Source organism: Thunnus albacares, chromosome 21, assembly GCF_914725855.1.
Source record: "Thunnus albacares chromosome 21, fThuAlb1.1, whole genome shotgun sequence".
In the NCBI taxonomy this organism is placed as follows: Eukaryota; Metazoa; Chordata; class Actinopteri; order Scombriformes; family Scombridae; genus Thunnus; species Thunnus albacares.
This window is the reverse complement of record NC_058126.1, coordinates 7,550,033-7,556,517: the sequence shown is the minus strand read 5'-3', so window position 1 is coordinate 7,556,517 and position 6,485 is coordinate 7,550,033. Positions and strand designations below refer to the sequence as shown.

The 6,485-nt window shown below is 40.2% G+C and overlaps 1 long non-coding RNA gene across 1 annotated transcript; it reads right to left on the bottom strand.

Moving 5' to 3' along the window:
• Window positions 1-429: 429 nt before the first annotated feature.
• On the bottom strand, window positions 430-4,317 carry LOC122972670. Its single transcript, XR_006399811.1, has 5 exons — window positions 1,894-4,317; window positions 1,763-1,819; window positions 1,573-1,675; window positions 1,071-1,284; window positions 430-836 (listed from the first exon to the last, which is right to left on the bottom strand). It is a non-coding gene; the product is annotated as an uncharacterized LOC122972670 (long non-coding RNA).
• Between the last annotated feature and the right edge of the window lie 2,168 nt (window positions 4,318-6,485).

The following is a 6,485-nucleotide window of genomic DNA, read 5'->3' as shown; positions in this document are numbered from 1 at the left end:
GATACATGATTTGTGCCCACATTTAAAAGATAGTATACACCTTTTCACTACATTTTTCCTCTGAATATTTTTGTGAGCTGGTGTGCAGTATGCCACAGGGTCATGTGTCATGTGCACCTCAGGTCAAATGCCAAATGCCAACTACTACTACTACTACCACCTTGTAATATTTGATAAAGCTCTTAGGCATTAAGTTAATTACCTTTTGATTAAAGTGCCTCTACATCGTCAAGACTTCTGCTGTGCCTCCAAGTGGGAGCTCATGGAAACTGGGTGGTAAGAACTCAGGCGAAATCAGCAGGGGATCTCAGAGTATCAGTGGTCCCAAGAGGCAGTCACAGCTGTGAATGTGAACCAGCCAACCACTACTCCCTTATGTGGAGTTTTTCAGTTTCTTGATGAGATGTATCAAAAAGACAAACACATAAATACCGTTCAACGTTTTTATTTTGTGTTGCTTTGTTTTAGTAACTTGGTTATTTCTTGTTGCTGCTTCCCAATCTCCTTTTAATTGGGTCAATATTTGACCCATGTATATGAGCATTTTCTTTTCAAATCCTCCTCCACCTTGCCAATTACGGCCTCACCAGTGACTCCAGTGCAGCTGTCCTCCACTCAGCATGGGACTGGTAAATGGTGGTCGGCTGTTGCCCTTTTTTGACCAGTCACTCGTGAGGTGTGAATGACAGTTGAGGGACCAGGCTGTTGATCTTCAATTTCACATGGTTGTTCACAGATAAAGACTGGGGAGTCTGACTGGGCAAGAGTAGTGTGGAAATAATGGTGCCCAGTGGTCCACTCCCCACCCCGGAGCCACCAAATAATTCATCCATTTGCTGTAAAAAAGACAACGGAGTTTCAGACAAAAATCAGACTGGTACAAATTGGTATTTTCACATTTCTTTGCTGTGTTAATTTCCCCCCTTCACCAATGTTGCAACTATGAAGCACTGATGAAGCCCAGTAGTTAAATAGTGTGGGGCTAAATACTGAACAGGAAAACTGGAAGAGTGATACTCCTCAGTAAGTCCCACTAAAATTTAAGGTGTATATACAGAGCAAGTACATACTGAGTTATATTTTGAGGTAATTTGCCTTCTCCTGTTGCCCGAGATCTGTCTTTAGCCCTTTTGTGTGTGGTGAGCATGTTGCCCAGTTTTTTCTCCTCATTTCTTCCATTTGTGAATGTGTGTCCTTTAGCAATGAAGGCTTGTTCCATTTTCTTGTAAAAAGGCTATTTTGTTCCAGTTGTATAGGTGTTGGTATGTCCTGGTCAGCAGAATTCTGTAAAAACATTGCAGTATTGTTAAGGATTGAACAATCACTGTGCCTGTCTGGGATTTGTGACATTCTGTCTGGCAGGATAGACATGGGACAAAGCCATCTGAAGAGGATGACTGCTGTGGTAATATGTTTTTTTTCAGGAGTGAGGCACCAGGAGAATGTAGCTGTAGATTGGGTCAGAACCTGAGTGGGGGAAACTATGGGCTGGGGAATAGGAGTGGGGCAAACTATGGGCTGGGGAATAGGAGTGGGGCAATGGGTAATTGTAGCTACAGGCTGGGTCCGAACCTGAGTGAGGGTGGTGGAAACTCGGGGCTGGAGAATAGGAGTGGGGCTCTGGGTGAATGTTGGAGGTTGAGGAGTGGGGAAGACAGGAGGCTGGGTAACAACACTGCAGAGAAAGAAAGCCAGAAAATTGAAAATAATTATCCATATGCATTTAAATATTCATGTTTGGCATAATAAAAAGGAAAATTACCTTGATTGTGTCCTGCAGCTCTTATTTGCTCCAGTATGCTAGTGGCATACTTGTTATCTAGAAAAACAGATCTCATTTACTAACTGCCATTCAAATTTATAATGGTATTAAAGTATACTTATTTTACTCACCAGTTGTCAAGTCTTTCAGCAGTTTCTCTGCTCACATGTAATTTGATGGCATGTTTGTCGTCTCTCACGGTAACTATGACTTCATCAATTGTTGCTGGTCAAAACCAGGTTCTGCAGGTGCCTTATATGCCCAATTGCATAACAAGATTTTCTTGCCACACACCTGCTGGAAATGGAGCATACCTATTGTGTGGGAACCCATTACGACTGACAGATTGTGTTAATCACAGTGATTACTGTTGCGTGTTTTGCTTATTTTGTTGATGATGGCATTCAAGAATGTATTTTTTATGCTTCACTGCATTTGTCCAATAAATAACCAATACATTTATCAGAACTAAACTTTCACTCAGTGTGAATATTTTTTCTTTATTTTTCTTCTTCAGAGAATAATGACTACTGTGCACATAACTTCCATTGTATTAATCATCTTAATGGGCATATGAGATGTGGTTTGTTTTTAATATTTAAATCTCATAAATGTAACAAATAGAAATACAAACTTTGTACCAATGAATTGATGATAGTTTTTAGGTTTAAGGTTTTGAGGTCATACAAAATGGATTACTCTTCACAGTGGTCTAAGTTTGTCAATCACAACTTTATTTGTTTAACAATGCCACTGTTATAATTGAGGAGAGAATTAGAGAAAGATTGGGCAGATTTTAGACCTTGGAGTCATGTTCATTGAATAAGTGTAGCCAACATAGACAATTAATGTAAAGGCACTGTCATTTATAAAATCATACAACCCCTGAATGTAAGAAATTGAACTGCTAAATTAACAGTCCAAATGGTTTCACAGCTACATACATAGCTACATGTTAAATATTACAATTACACAGAAAATTAGGATTTTCTACAAAACGTGGTCTTTATGGACATAACTAAGAGCCACTAACCGCCATCCCTCCACTGCACACACCCCTCCCTCCACCATGGCTTGCTTCCACCATGGTGATCGGTGATTCAATCATTCGGGGGCTCTCACTCCCCTCCCACAGAGCCGCTGCAGTGGTCCACTGTTTCCCTGGAGCCCATAAATTGGACCTCAACACACAGCTTCCAGCCATGCTTGGAAAAACACGCCAACTTGAATACTGTGGTGGCAACACATTGGCAGCAATGATACTTCTCATCATGAGTCCGAAACTTTAGGGGAACATTTTAAAACTTTTCTCAACACCCTTAAAGCAATTGGAAAAAAAAAAACATTTCAATCTCAGGATCCCTACCAACTTACAAGGGGCATAGAAAAAAAAAAAAAAAAATCAGTTGTCTGCTCTGCTTAAATTCATGGCTAAAAATAGCATGTGACAAATTTAAGGTCACTTGCCTCGCCCTGTGTTCTTTCAGCGTGATAGATTGCACCCCAAATAGAGGGACTCTAAGGTGCTCAGCCGCAACATAGTGCAATGTATTTCACCATAACTACCTTCCTCATCCAGCCCTGTTTACTCTATAAAACCCATCATCTCAACTCAACACAACACTGCCAACAGAACTATGAAGGGGAGAAACATAAATAACTTGGTTCTAGTTCCCATGAACAGAAACTCATTTTCAACTGCAATGTCAATGACCTCATCAATGATCACAATCTGGACTGTCTTTTTCTTACTGAAACCTGGCTGGGAACAGATGTACCTGCCACACTGACTGAGGCCTGTCCACCCAGCTACACTTTTTCCTATTCATCCAGAGAGTGAAAGAGGGGTGGAGGGACAGCTGCAATCTACAGAGACACACTGCAGGGCAGGAATGTGGACCTGAGCATATTTCATACCTTTGAATATAATGCTAGTTTTTTAAATTCTCAGCCTCACGTCCTTGCAGTGACAGTATACAGATCTCCTAAATTTTCTGTCCCCTCTTTTTTTAAAAACAATTCTCAGACCTATCTCATTCACACAAGCTATGATACCTGCATTTAATTGGTGGTTTTAACATACATGTTGATAATCTGGCAGATATCAGAGCCAAAGAGTTTATAGAATGTCTTTTAAACAGCATGTTAACATACCAACTCACAAATATGGACACACCTTGGATATAATTATATCATATGGTCTAAAATCAATATATCCTCTGTCACTGATCTGACTGTCTGACCACCACTGTGTGTTTAACAGTTTTGATCAGTCTCTGCCAAGTACCACTGAATGTATTATCGGAAAAACACTGCATTACCCCTGACGCAGCCACAACTCTCACATCAAATATTGCAACCTACAAAAATAATATCTTACTGTCAGCCTGTGAGACTTAGTCAATGATTTTAACCATAAAATGAAACCTTGCTTGACGCAGTCGCTCCAATTGAAGCCAGGAAAATAATTACAAAGAAAAGATTGTCCCCATGGAAAAATTAGTCAAACCATGGAGCCAAAAAGAGACTGCAAAATTGCTGGGCACAGATGGCAAAAAACAAAACTGATACATCACAATATACTCACCAAAAAACTTCACAGCATGGATATTTCTCAAACTTGATAAACACCAACATTCACAATCCCAGACTGCTTTTTAGTGCAATAGATTCTCTGGTAAATCTCACAACTGTGAAGTTTGCTGGCTACTTCAGGGAGAAAATAATCAACATTAGATCTGATATCTGCCAGCAGAGCAACCACACTGTACTTTTACCTATATCCTCTGTACAGAGTGATTTAAAGTTGGAACGTTTTGACCTGGTTGAATAGTAGTAACAGAACTGAAGCCCTCCACGTGTTCCCTTGACCCAATTCCTACCTCCCTTATTAAAAACTATATTTAATTCTGTATCTGAAGACATCCTTGCCATAGTAAATCACTCCCTACAGCTTGGTGTCCCCCTCCCCACTGGTCTTAAAACTGCTTTAAGTAAAACCTCTTTTAAAGAAAGGGAACCTGGATATTTCAACACCCAGCAATTTTAGACCAATTTCATTTTTTTAAGCAAAATTTTAGAGAAACTAGTTTTTAAATCAGCTAAGTGCCTTTTTAACTCAAACATTAATTAGAAATAGAAGAAAAAAAAACAAAAAACTTCAGGGTACCGTACCCTGATGAAGACCTTTATGGTGGAAACCGGTCGGTTTTTTTAATTGTAAGTAGCCATGTTGAATAAAGGCTTTTTAACTTAATCCCAGAGTTTTTCCATTCCTGCTCCACACATGAGTGCCTGAAGTTTGTTTTTTCCTTCTATGTGATGACCCTTATCTTCAAGAGCACCTGCATTTTTCTTGAATTTTATATGATCAAGACAGTCCTTGAGCACACCACTACCTCTTTTTCACAAGTTTATTAATTAGAAATGTTTTCAAATCAGGTTTTAGGACACATCACAGCACAGAGACAGCCCTGCTAAAAGTAGTGAATAATATCAAAACAAATCTTGACAGCAACAATCCTTCAGTTTTGGTCTGCTTGACCTGGGTGCTGCCTTTGGTACTGTGGACCACCAGATACTTTTAGATTAAGCAAGCATGTTGGCCTGTCTGGAATCATTTTAAAAACTGTTTACCTATCTTTGCGGCATGCATTTTTTCATATCTATAGATGACTACTCTTCCAAACACTATGAGGTTAACTGTGGGGTATCACAAGGATCAATTTTAGGACCGTTAATTTGTACATGCTAACTCTGGGCAGTGTCATCAGGAGGCACGATATCTCTTTACGCAACTATGCTGATGACACTCAGCTCTATGTGTCTGTGTCTCCTGATTACATCAGGCCAACGACTAACTTTTTAAATTGTATTTTAGATATAAAAAGGCCTCAACAGCTCAATCAAGATAAAACAGAAGTAATGATCATTGGTTCAAAGGCTCAGAGATAAACTGGCCTCCAAACTAAACACACTAGGACTCCACCCGAACAAAGAAGCAAGAAATCTTTAGTGATTTTTGATTCCGATTTTAATTTCAAGGCTCATGTGCAGGTTGCCACAAAAACAGCGTTTTCTCATTTGAAGAACATCCCCAAAGTGAGGCCATTTCTCTCTCTGAGCAACGCTGAGAGACTGATGCATACTCATGGAGTGGTTGTGGCTCAGGAGGTAGAGCAGGTTGTCCACTAATCCCCAGCTCCTCCAGTCTGCATGTTGAAGTGTCCCTGGGCAAGATACTGAACCCGAAGGCTGTGCCATCGGTGTGTGAATGATTAGAAACTCCTCCTGATGAGCAGGTTGTCTCTGCCATCAGTGTATGAATGTGTGTGTGAATGGGTGAATGTTGACATGTAAAGTGCTTTGAGTGATCAGAAGGCTAGAAAGGTGATGTATAAATGCAGTCCATTTACTATAGTTAGCAGGCTAGACTATTGTAACGCTCTCCTTTATGGTCTAATGAAGAACACAATTAATCAGCTGCAATTAATTCAAAATTCTGCTGCATCAGTGCTGACTGCTGTAACAGCCTTCAGAGGCTGTGTGAGGAGCTGAAAATAAGTTTAGTTTAGCACCCAGACTGAAAGAGGAGGGCACCACAGATGATTTTCTTCTGGAGAGACTGGCACACCTGGGCCAAATGAGGGAGAAATTGGCTGAACAAGACAGTGCAGATGTTTGGTTTGCCGATGTCATCATAGACATGCTGGCAAACATCCAC